This window comes from Podarcis filfolensis (assembly GCF_964270895.1).
Source record: "Podarcis filfolensis genome assembly, chromosome: 13".
Classification (NCBI taxonomy): Eukaryota; Metazoa; Chordata; class Lepidosauria; order Squamata; family Lacertidae; genus Podarcis; species Podarcis filfolensis.
The window spans coordinates 31525365-31538780 of record NC_139615.1 but is presented as its reverse complement, the minus strand read 5'-3'; the positions used below and the strand labels follow the sequence as shown (position 1 = coordinate 31538780).

The 13416-nt window shown below is 40.5% G+C and overlaps 1 protein-coding gene across 2 annotated transcripts in view; it reads right to left on the bottom strand.

Annotated features, from left to right (window-relative positions):
* The window catches only part of NPEPPS (aminopeptidase puromycin sensitive), a 74564-nt gene that overhangs the window by 42254 nt on the left and 18894 nt on the right, over nt 1-13416 (bottom strand). The window lies entirely within an intron of this gene.

Below are 13416 nucleotides of genomic sequence, written 5' to 3'. Positions count from 1 at the left end.
TGCTTCCTTTTGCTTTCCTTCAGGCTAACTCCACATTCAGGTGGCGGAGGGATTGTATGTGTGTGCTATTCTCTGCTGACAACTTTCTGATATAGAATGCAGTCCCCTTTGTGTGGCCCACATGCTTCACTAGGTTTGGGGCAGGGGAGGAGCCTTGTTTGGAACCTCCCAACATTTTGTAATTAACTATTTTATGGCAGCCATTTTATGACTCTCCATGCCTTCCTATGGCAGTCATTTTGTGGCAATGCCCACAAGCACCCTCTCAAAATTCTACAGGTTACAGACCCCTGCTCTAGCCCTTATAATCTGAGAAAAACCTGCAATACTGAGTTTTTTGCACTGACAGCTCAACAAGTCACACCATATCTTGTAGCTGGTCCACACGGGAGGACATTCACTCTGAAACTCCTCTCTTTCCCCCTTTTTAATCACCTTCTACTGTTGCTCCCCAAGCCCCACCAGCGCATTCTAACTGCTCTGCAATTACAAAGATGCTTGGTTTAGTATATGGCTGCAACAACATGAACTATGAGACTTCTCTTGCATCTGTAATTCTAAGAAACCCCCCCCTTTTTTTTTAATGCTACTAAAACTCATGGTTGTGAAAAACAGATTTTTAAAAATTATGGCAATAGCTGCTTAAAGCTTTGCAATGGAGTGCAGTAAAGTTCCAGTAGCCATGGAAGGCAGTTTCTTCAAACAATTCTTACTCCACAGACCCTGCGCCTGTTCTGAGTCCCAACCCCCTCGGCAATCTGTGAAATGACCATCAACCTATTTAGCCATTTTCAAAACATACTTAATCCAATGTGAGTGGTTTTGCCTCAGATAATTACTACAGTCATACCTCGAGTTACAGACACTTCAGGTTGCGCGTTTTCGGGTTGCGCACCACGCCGAACCTGGAAGTACCAGAACGGGTTACTTCCAGGTTTCGACACTCATGCATGTGCAGAAACACTAAATTGTTTAGTAAACACTCCCGCACGGCTCATGTTCGCAACCTGAGCGTCCACTGTACTACCGAATAGGGTATACATCCAAAAACCTAGGTGAATTTTAGGGAATCAAACATTTACATGGTTTAATTAGGTATTTCATAGAATTCTGGCTTTGCAGTCACAGTAAACTAGTATCCTTACTTTTGCTTCTCGTATATTTAATTATGTAAATATGTATGTAATGTGCAGTAGGGCACTTATGTGCGCACAAAAACTATTCAATACAGGCAGAATGACCATATTTTAATATGTACCAATTGTATTTTGTTAAACACAGTGAGAGGACACATGAGGCATGTAGGGATCTCTCTCTTTCTCTCTCTCTCAGCAGCAGCAGCAGCAGCAGCAGCAGCACAAAGCTACTGGCTACCCACAGTCCATAACAACTACTGTAACATGACATTCCTCAGCTGACAATTTATAGAAAGGCTTAAGATCCAAGCCTCAAGTGCTGGTTTTAGGATAGTCACACACACACACACACACACACACACACAGCCCCACTCACACCCCTGCTGAAGATCAAAGTTCCATCTAAGTTCAGCATCCTGTTCTCACAGTAGCAAACCAGATGCCTATAGGAAGTCTAACATAGTCTAAAAGCAGGAGCGTTGCAGCACTCCCCCAACTTGCAGTTTTCAGCAACTGGCAATCAGAAGCATATTGTCTCCAGTAAACAAAACACTGCACCAGTGGTTACCCAACTTTTCCCCACTCAAAAACCACTTGAAAACTGTTGAGTGTCTTGGCAGACCACTAACTTTTTCTGCCTGTTGTAGCAAATATAACACACTGTGCTAGATGGGGTATGAATTTTTATTGTACCCTAGCAGAAATTTATTTCATAGACAACCTAAATGAAGTTCACATACCAGTTTGCGACCTCTGTACTACACAGTAAGTGTGAGTTAAAGAACGCTATTTCTGAATGGCAAACACAAAATGTGAAAATTTTGTGAAGAGGCTTAGAAGTGGCTCAGGTACTCGTTAACAATTCACTGCATTCACCTACAGTACCATGGTATACATGTCTACTCAGTAGCCTCTTTCTGTTTAATAAAAATTACTCCCAGGACAGCAGCCTGAATTTTAGTTCAGGGTTGGCATTAGGGGAAATGGGGTTCTTGTGCCTTCAACAGCTGCACAATCAGGACCAACTGCAGACTTTTTTCTTTTCTGCAAAATGCATTCAGCTATTTATTAGCATGAACAAGTAACAGGGGTTCCACAAAGCTTAACTGAAGGATCAGGCTGAGTTCTGGAACAGTAAAGGAATATTAAAGAGGGTCTTTGAGGATGCGTGGATAGAGCCTTTTCCTCTTCATTGAACATCCCTACATGCATATAGGATTTATTTGTTTTACTATGAAGAATTCTACTCTGCCCCTTCAGCATTGAGGATCCATACAGAAATATTCCTTAAGTTAGAGGGCATGATTTCTAGGTAGGTATGAGAGGAAGCATTTATTGTTCCTTCCTTAACAGACCTAGAAATAATTTGATCCCATATATATTACAGGCAACTCTGGAAACACTTAGCATCAAAATGTACTCATTCCACCTTCTCTTTTTCTATCTAATATCCAAATGGGAAAATGTGTACAGAATTTTTAAAAGAGTATGTGGGAATTACTTTATTAACAGAGTTGTAAAGGAGTTAAAACAAAAACAGATTAGCTGATGCAACCTGTGCGTAGAAACTTGCTTCTGAACGTGTATCTCCTATACTGGGTGTGAAAAACCTGTTGCTTGCATCCGGCTATTTAGTAACACATGGGCAAACCACAATGAGACACAATTCATCAGCAGCATTGTATAGTCGTATCTTGCACCTATCCGTCACATATAGCCCTGTAGCAATGGCAAAACAGATTTAATTAACCACTTGGACCACAGAAATGCATATGAAGGAATTAAAGTCTTTTACATGCACATCCCCATTGTTGTACAGAACCCAGGAAGATGCCATCTTGCTAAATAGCTGCCTTTGTGCTATCTTGGTATGGATCTCTCCTCTCTGGTAACCTAGAAATGTAATCTGTGTGTCTCAAATGTTTTTGAGGTCAACTGAGTCATCAGAAATGGCTAACACTAGATTAGGAAAGGAAAGCTGCCCATGTCTGACATCGCTTACACCCCTCCTTGCAAAGCACCTACACAGATTTTTAGGGAGTGGGTGGTGCTGTGGTCTAAACCACTGAGCCTTTTGGTCTTGTGGATCGGAAGGTTGGGGGTTCAAATCCACACAATGGTGTGAGCTCCCATTGCTCTGTCCCAGCTTCTGGCAACTTAGTAGTTCGAAAGCATACCAGTGCAAGTAGATAAATACGTAACGTTGCGTTAGGAAGCTAAACAGCACTTCACAGTGTCCCGTTGCACCAGAAGTGGTTTAGTCATGCTGGCCACATGACCCAGAAAGCTATCTGTGGACAAACGCCAGCTTGCTTGGCCTGAAGCGAGATGAACGCCGCACCCCATAGTTGTCTTTTAAAAAAACATTTACACAGATTTTTCACATGCATTATCTATGGTACAAGTGGATAGTCAAATCAATTTGGACTTTGCTATAGGGGTATATGCTAGCGATTGCATTGGATTTGATTGGATATAGACAGTTGCAATCAAGGAAACTGTGTTCCCATGGTGAAAAGTTAAAATATCTTGACTTGCAAGGTAATACATGGAACATGAATAATCCTAAATCATAAAAAAACCTTTTACAACCGTCTGCAAACCCTGCTGATCAGTGTATTCTGTGCTAAAAAAAGATACCTATTAGATATAATACTGTTCTTTGCCAAAAGTGTCTAGAAAAAAGTGTAATAGCACATCAGCTGAGCATCCAGGTGGTACCTGGTCAAAACCATAGCATCTTCAGTTAAAAGAATCAGGTGACATGAAAGACCTCTGCCTGCGATCTGTGCCAATCACAAGCAAACAATATTGAGCTAAAAAGCCAAAATACTCTAAAACCTGGACTTTGTAGCTTCCTATGCTTACCCAGAGCAAAGTCTGCTTTGTGGTTTTTGTGTGTGTGTGTTCTTAAAAAAACAGAAGTAGCCCCCTTTCCATTCTGCCCAAAAAACTCTTGTAACATGCATGAATACTCAATACACAAAGCTCATTTAAGAAAAGTGCTCATCCTATCTCTTTTCCAGGTAAACCACCACTAGACAAGGGCCTACACGTAGTGTTGAAGCTATACAGGTGCCTTCACTCTGCCTGTAAGACTTCACAAGTAAATATAATCTCTAAAAACAGACAAAGGAATAAGCTGCATAAAGGCATTTATCACAACTGTTGGCTTCTACAATGTACTACAATTCAATAAACAGAGATCACCATGGCAAGGTGATAACAAAAGCTCTCCTTGTCATTAAAGAGTCAAGTCTTAAAATGAGTGTGAAATTAATGTGCACACAGAAAGCTAATATGGAAATAAAGCCTTAATAGAATTATGAATTTTGAGTTTTGATTTTGAAACATGGGTGCTTTCTTCAACTTTCACAACTACTAAAATGAAGTAAAAATAAATACAATATAAAGCTCTTCCTTCAGAGTACACTTCTTACTTAAAGACTCATCTGATGAGCCATTTCTGCACATGACAATATTTTGGTGTGTGTTCTAGACTGACATTCAGTTCATGCGGCACCACCTAAAATCTTTCTTCAATATACAGTGTACCTCAGGTTACAGACGCTTCAGGTTACAGACTCTGCTAACCCAGAAATAGTACCCCGGGTTAAGAACTTTGCTTCAGGTTAAGAACAGAAATTGTGTGGTGGCGGCACAGCGGCAGCGGGAGGCCCCATTAGCTAAAGTGGTACCTCAGGTTAAGCACAGTTTCAGGTTAAGAACGGACCTCCAGAACAAATTAAGTTCTTAAGCCGAGGTACCACTGTATTCAATTTTCTTGAGTGCATGTCATTCTCAATGGCTCCAACCCACCAATCTCAGATGTCATGCTTGTTTGTGAAACAGCAGAGAACATTTTCTAAAGGAAAGCAGAATAGCTGAGAACAGATGCCAAAAAGGAAAGTAGTGTTGACTGTGGATTGATTGGAACATCAGGCTTGGCTGTAGGAAACCTAGGTTCAAGTGAAGTAGATCTGTGAGGATAGTCAGTAAGGCTTGATGGGCCTTATGCCTGTATCTCTCCTCACTTAGAAGCATGTGCTTAACCCATGGCTGACAAGAGTTGGCTCAGAATAGGGTGAAAGCAAAGTAAACAAATGTCAATCCTTCCATTGAAAAGAACATGCAAGTCCAACCTCTCTATTCCATTGCCTGAAACTAATTGTGAGCAGGAGGCAGCAAACTTCACCCCCAAAAAACAGACAGGGATTTAGCCCCTTTACATTCAATAGGATAAACTTTAAAAGCATAACGTTAAGCTATGGTTTGGCATTATGTCAGAAATGAGCCTGTTCGACTTTCAGGCTTATGCACATATGCGCGCACACACATGCACTGGGGAGAAAATAAAAAAACTTCCATTTTAGCTTTATAACTAAGCAATTCTAAACACACATAAATGAACCTAGGGAACTATAGTTTGCTTTAACCTATTGTTACAGAACAAACCAGTATATCAGACCATGGTGTTTTGAGAAGTGGCATCATTTTATAGGAAGTGGAAGCAGCAGCAATGAAGTAAGAGCAATTAAGCAGCATTGGAGTGTGGCAGCAGTTAAGAATTTGGCATTCTGAAGGACGAAACTACAAACTGGAAATGTGAAGTTTAAACAGTTTGAATCATCACTGGGCAAAAACTCAGTGAAATTTGATCCCTGCTATCTTTAGATTCCATATGGAAAGAAAGCCTGCTGCAACAGGATGGTGCAACAGTGTTCTCAGCAAACTAAAGGGAGGGGCTGAACATCTGCCTTGAATATTTCAGGGTCTGGAAAGTGCACTTATCCCAACCAGAAGTGCCATTAAATCCTCCTGACAGGCAGCCTTTGATCAGGATGGAGAAGCATGCAACCCAAAGGAATACTCGCTGAAAGCTTATGTTGCTTCTGTAGTGGTTGTTTCACAATGCTGAACACTCTACATAGTGCTGACTTGGTATCGTACTATCCCCTAATTGTTTAGCAATTCAGTCATATAATCAGAAAACAGAGGTATTCAACTAACAAAAAATATTTCAGTTTATCATACTGTGATAAGGATTTTCCATGTTCACTGAAGCTGCAAAATACTGGGAAACTAACTGTTAAGGGCCACACCCATAACGGACATGTTTAGGGGATATAGTACTCACACGAGCTGGAGGAACAGCAGGGCTTGGTTGACCAGGTGCTCCCCATTTATGAGTACCACTTCCAGGTACCCAGCACCATGCATGTGCACAGTTGCACACAAATAGAACACACATAAATTGGGAGTTGCCTGTAATATGTTCACGTGCTTGAACTAGGACTTTTATTCTGAGACATGTGGCACTTACATGTTATCCTCAACCTTTTCAGACCATGGAACCACTTTTAACCCAAACAGGCATTTGGAGACCCGTTTCTTAATTTTTTATTATCTTAATCTTTTGCATGGTGGTTGTGCTCCTGTTGTGACCCAACTTGGATAAGGCTATCCTGACTAAGCAACATTCTTCCTTCAACGGAAAGCAGTCTTTTCTTCTTCTTTTTTGCCTCTACTTTGATACTCTGAGCTGGGAAAATTTCAGGCAGCAGTTTGTATAAAAATTGATGCTGTCACTTAGAGTTTTCAAATATTTCCCCACTCTCTTGGTATTCTCATCTTACTGAGATTGCAGTATCAAAGTTTCAAGAAGTGAAATGGAATGAGGAGGAGAAAAGGAGGGAGGATTAGGGTAACAGAAGAAAGAAAAGAAGCCACTGTGACTGAGGGAAGAAATAATACAACAAAAACAACTCAATCTAAACTCATCTTTATAAAGAGGAATTGCAAGCTATTACAGGCTCTTGTTTGCAAAGAGCTTGTAGTACAGATTAAAATAACTGCATCTACAAAGCAATTTCTGAAATTACAGAGTGGCCAGATGGATATGTCAATTAATTAATGATTCCAAATTATAGTCCTGCAATATAAAAAAAGCTTGGACCCTGGCCAAAGGTTGTACACAATTATGTTCCAAAGGAAGGACAAAGGCAAGTGTTCAAGCCAGAATTGCACATACTGGGAAGGAAATAGATTATACTGGGATGCCTCCTTCCCTTTTATAGGATTGAAACATTCACTGTATTTGAGGTTTGGCTACGATTGTGCATTCCTCCCTTCACTGTGTGCCTGCTTCTCTGAAAAAATCCTGGCCTGCATTAATCAGGAGTTCTCCATTACATCCCAACTGGAGAACTCTAGCAATGTTGGTTAACAAACCAATAAGTCAAGATCTGATCAGGTAGGCCTGAGGGCCTGCAGCATACAAGCAGACCCTTAGAGTCATCTGATCCAACCTCCTTCAATGCAGGATTCTCAACTAAAACATCCATGACAGACGGCCATGCAACCTCTGCTTAAAAACCTCCACTGAAAGAGAACCCACCAACTTCCGAGACAGACAGTTCCACTGTTGATCAGCTCTTACTGTCAGAAAGTTCTTCCTGATGTGTAGTCAGAATCTCTTTTCTAGTAACTTGAATCCATTGGTTCAGGGCCTACCCTTCAGAGAAGGAGAAAACAAGCTAACTCCATCTTAAAGCAAACCATGTGTCTGACTTGGTTTTGGGTTACTGTTTTGAAAAGTTGCGTCACAAACACATCACCTTTTCCTATCCATAGGATACAATTACTCACTCCTGGCAACAAGAACACACATGCATCCAGATAAGGAACCCCATATGCACAACTAATTAAAATCCAATGAACAACCACTGACCCATTAAAAGCAGCAATAGAAGGAAACAGGCAAATGCAGGCCACAAATCTTCTTCCACTTGGCCCACTGCTCACTTGGTGCCCCCAGCTGGCTAAATGAGCCTTTTAGCCTTGGACAACTTTTAATAGTAGTCTTAAAAATGGAGAAAATGGCTATAAATGCAAAAAATTGTCCTCAGCCCCATATTTCCTCATCTCCCTTCCTCCTCAATCTTCAGCAAAGACATCAACAATGATCGGAATCATTAAACCCTGGCCACCTACTAAGAATAGGAGTAATAGCAACTAAGTGCAATAGCAATGTAGTGAATAAGTGCACTGGCTTGGCTCTTTGCAACAAAGCTTTGACCCAAACTGACTGACCACTATCCTATCAGTAGCACTACAACTCTGCTTCAAACTCTCAAGGCACTAGCATCAAGATTTTATTTGCCAGTGATTTTTCCTGCCCTGGGGAGGGGAATGGTAATTTATACACAAGTTAATAATAGACCACAGTTCTGGGGAGAGAATAATAATAAGGGAATGGGAGGATGAGTTGATCTTTTGCAGGACACCATTTGCTTTTACAATGTGTTCTAAGATATTACCCTGGGATTTGCCAAGTCCACAACTACTAAAAGCTTCTGCTAAGTGCTATAATTAATTCTCTCTGGGCAAGCGTGAATATTACACTTTTTATATGGGCTCCATTTAAGAATCATTGGAATGTCACCACAAATTTTCAAAAACTCTTAACCCTCCCCTTCCCCCAAGCTGGGAAGAACAGCTCAATCATCTAAATGCCTTCTGTAACATCAGAAATCGTGCTGGTGGTTGAAAGAAGTTTGTGAGGCTTCTTTACCCAGCAACAGGGAAAGAAATCCTGAAATCCCCACCAGTTCAGACAGGAACTGTGCTTTTTAAAAAAATTAATGTCTGAGAGCAGTAACATTATCCCTAACTACCCCTCAACAAAAATTCCAGGTTCTGAGGAAAAAACCAAAACTTCTCTCAAGTTGTTAATCAACTAATTTTGCTAGAGGCAAACTTTGCAAAAGTGATGAAGCTCCAATTCTCAATCCTTTAGATTCCTGTTACAGTGTCCCCCTTTCACAGACACTTTTAGCTTCACACCCCTCTTTTGATCTCTGGTTTGGCAACTATGGGGCAAGATCACAGAACAAACACTCAGGAAGCTGGATATTATGTTGAATAAATAAAGCGAAAACATGCAAATCCAGACACTTTAAACATATTAATTTCTACATAGTTATTCCTGGAAAAGAGAGGGTTTGATGTAAGCTTAGTGGTAAGAACAGTGTTAGAAACTCAGATGTATAAGCTAGGTACCAAATGGCTCCTTAAACCAAGGTTACAGTTTGAACGTCTAGTTGCCATTTTGGAGCACTACAGCTCTAGAATGCATGCTTAGATGTATGAAGTCCCAGTATCTTAAAAGAGAATGTAGCAAAGGGTCCCAAGACTTCAGAAAACGAAGTTAAAAATGCCAAGTCAGCCACTAATAAGCAAACTGAACTACAGTCATACCTTGGGATAAATATGCTTCAGGGTAAGTATTTTCGGGTTACGCTCTGCAGCGACCTGGAAGTAACGGAGTGCGCTACTTCCAGTTTTTGCTGCTCGCGCATGCGCAGATGGTCAAAATGACGTCATGCGCATGTGCGGAAGCGGCGAAACGTCTCACGTTCTATTCAGGATGCAAACGGGGCTCCGGAACAGATCTCGTTCACATCCCGAGGTACCACTGTATATAGATTGTTCCATTTTATTCTTTTTAATTTATACCAACTGTCAGCCCTGTGCTAAAGGGCTGAAATGGCCTCCACATCCTTAGATCTATTTTTGTAACTAATTCTAATCCTCAATATGTGAATATTCTAGCATTTTTCAAAACTTTGCCTTGAAAAAGCAGTTTTCTTCATGTTTAATATTCTAGCAACTTAGTGCTGAATGGAATACCCCCTTCCACCCACCACCAGGCAGCATTAGCTTACCACAAGCTGAGAACTACTGCATATTGTGCAGAAGCAGCTTGTCTCAAGCCAGGAAAACATAGAAGCACTGTTTGAACACCCAACACCCACTGCAAACAAAATACTGTTTCTCTAATTACTAACAGTGTGTGCTGTCTGATCTCTGAAAAGAGCGATCTGCTCATTATTTGATTCACTTTCTTTGTATTCAGCATTCACACAGCACTTTTTATTTACAAGGTGGTTCATCACCTTGAGAGGCAGAACCCTACTATCCTTATATTAAAATGTTAGCTTAGTGTACACGAGTATGAATGACTTGCCTAAGACATCATAACTAGGACATGACGGACTTAAAAACACATCTTTCAAAACCAAACCTACCAAAACGAAGTGTATCTCAAAAGTTACACTAACTTTTGCTTTTAAAGCCATCCTTTGGCCCAATATTTGCATCAGGGGCAAACATACATGACAATATTTCGTTTTGCAGAGCAGCCAGGCATTTAAAAGCTAGTCATAGTAAAGTTAAATAAAGGCATTGGCTTCTGACTCATTCCAACAGGTGCCACAGAGCATTTATCCAGCAAGTCCTCTGCCAGATTCATTCTCTTCCACTTTCAAAGCCATTATGCTCTGGCAATATCCCAAATGGAATCAAATTTCTTAATCCTATCAAAAAAATAGTCAAGGTATGTGAATAAACATATTACAAATACATTTCCAGTGCAATCAAGCCATGCAGTTATTATTTTTATTATTCAATTTATTACCTGCCCTTCATACTAAGGTCCATAGGCAGGTTACAGCAATTTAAAGTACAATATTAAAAATACTTTTAAAAACTTAGCTACAAAGAACTGCAATCACAAAATATAGGATGGGCTGAAAATATGCATCTCAGGTGTCAAATGCCAGAGTAAAGAAGTCCAGCATTCACCAAAAACTGTGTAATAAAGTTCCCAGACACACCTCTATGGGGAGGGAGTTCCACAACTTAGGGGTTGCCACAAAGAATACTCTCTCCCAGGGCACCAAGCTGCTGAATGCAGCAGAGCTACCAAGAGGGCACCCTCTGCTGATCTTAACACCAAAGAGAGTCCTGGGGTGACTTTATTGATTATACAAATAATGAGGCATGTGGTAGAATAGTACCCACATTTTCCAGTACAATCTGGCATATATGGAGTACATATTTTATTTTTCCCCTTCCCCTCACTCCCCCTTCCTATAAACTCCTATAAATTCTAATTGTAATTGATACAAAATACTGTTTACTTATGGTCACCAATCTAAGCAATACACATTACTATACATATTTTCATATCTGTAATAACTTGCAATAATTTGGGTATATACATTTTGACACAACTTTGTTAATCTATTCAGAAACGTTTATCTGAGTTTGTTGTTGTTTTATTCTTATTTTTAATTTTATGTAATTGTTGCAAGTCAAATATTCTAAGGTAACCAAAGATATATCTCAATGCAACCATGTCAAGCAATTTAAATAAAGATGAAAAAGAATAAAACTTTGTTACCCCCTCCCTAAAAAAAATCAGAGAGGGACTGTGAAGAAGGAGCCCATCTTGAGACCTGAGTCATTTAGGGTTTTAAACCAGTACAGTGGTACCTCGGGTTAAGTACTTAATTCATTCCAGAGGTCCATTCTTAACCTGAAACTGTTCTTAACCTGAAGCACCACTTTAGCTAATGGGGCCTCCTGCTGCCGCCACACCGCCACTGCACGATTTCTGTTCTCATCCTGAAGCAAAGTTCTTAACCTGAAGCACTATTTCTGGGTTAACGGAGTCTGTAACCTGAAGCATATGTAACCCGAGGTACCACTGTAATGTGAGCACCATGAATTGGGCCCAGAAACGAAATGGCAACTAATGCAGACATTTTAAGGCAGGGGTTATATGTGATCTAAATGGAACCACAGCCAATAATCTGGCCAGTGCATTTGGGACCAATTAAAGTTTCTGAGTCATATTTAAGGGCAGCTTCACATAGAATCCACTGCAGTAATCCAATCTGAAAGTTATCAGAGCATGGAGTACAATGGCCACGTCATTTCTGACCAAAAGGGGCAATAAACTGGTGAACTAGCCTGTGATCTGCTCTTCACAGGGGAGTACAACCCTGCCCAGGACAGAATGTCTCCCGTCCTCCCGGACATGAGAATTGGAACATATTACAAGTTTGTCTTTACAGGATTAAGTATAATGGCTGGCCCATATTCAGCCCATGCTGGATACATAGAATTTTGCAGAACAGTGTTGTTGTTTTTAAATGGAATTTAATGGGCATTCCAGAAAGTTATACAAGGCACATTCAGGCTTAGGCTAAGGATTTATATAAAGGATATTTAATATACCACAGAATCTTGTTTTTTGTTTTATAGCAAAAATATATTAATTAGCTCTTTATATTAAATTCCATAATTACCTGCTCCAAATCAGCATTAAGAACTACATACCTATGCATTGTGTCAAACCAACGGTCTACCTCATCACCTTATTTCTGACAGCTGACAGCCAGATACCCCCAGAATGTGCAGAAGCAGGATACAATATCAATGCTTCCACATCCCTGGAATTATGTATATAAGAAAGTTGTAGTTCATGAAAACATCAACACTGCCTCTCAAACAGAAGGAACCAAAAACCGCATGCATGCTACCTCAAAACTGGCAGAACAGAGGTGGGAACTCTCAACCAGCTGGGCCTCCTGGCTTAAGCAGAGGTGTAGGTTGGTGCAGCAGATACTCCAGGCTCAGCAAAACAAAGAGCACTTCAGAGGGGCTGACCACAATGCACCTTTGAGCAAGGTGCTTCCATTCCCTTTAACTGTGCTAGACTTGACTCACCTCTAGTAAGACATGTTGATCCAAGTAAGGAAGCACTTCTCAAACTATTGTCCAGGGACCACTAAATGTCTGATGACACCTTATGGCTTGATGGATGCTAGCAGCTCACAACATACAAAAATACACAGGCACATGTGGGAGCAGGAGTTGGCTAGAATGGAGGCTGACACATGCAAAACTGGAGAAAAGGAAAAGGAAGGGAAGATGTGGCTGGCTGAATGTAAGGATAGGAAGAAAAACAAATAGAAAGGAGGAACTGAATGAGAGGAAATGGAGAAGCAGCACTGAACCTTCTTGTCCCTTTAAACACAGCTTCCTTAGAATAAAGGTACATACTTGCTGGTGTGCTTCATAATGCTGCCCATGCAAGACTGAAAGGCTTCCATTCACCAGATAAAAATCAACCTAGTTTTTTTTTTAAGGCAATGTATCATGTTCCTTTAGGTCTTCCACGGATCTACCCAAACACAAAAACACATTTTTTATGGTAGTGCTGGTAAATCCCTCTTATGATTCCCACTAGATACAACCAAGATTAAATTGAAGTAATAAAGGCTGAAGCTACAGATTTAATGATTCCTGTGTGTTAAAACTCAATTGCTTTATCCTTAGAGCCATTCTGAAGGGAGTTATTCTCACCGTTCTATAGACTGAAAACTAGTCCGATAGAGAACAAGGAGCATGAAATGTTTCCGCAGGTTAG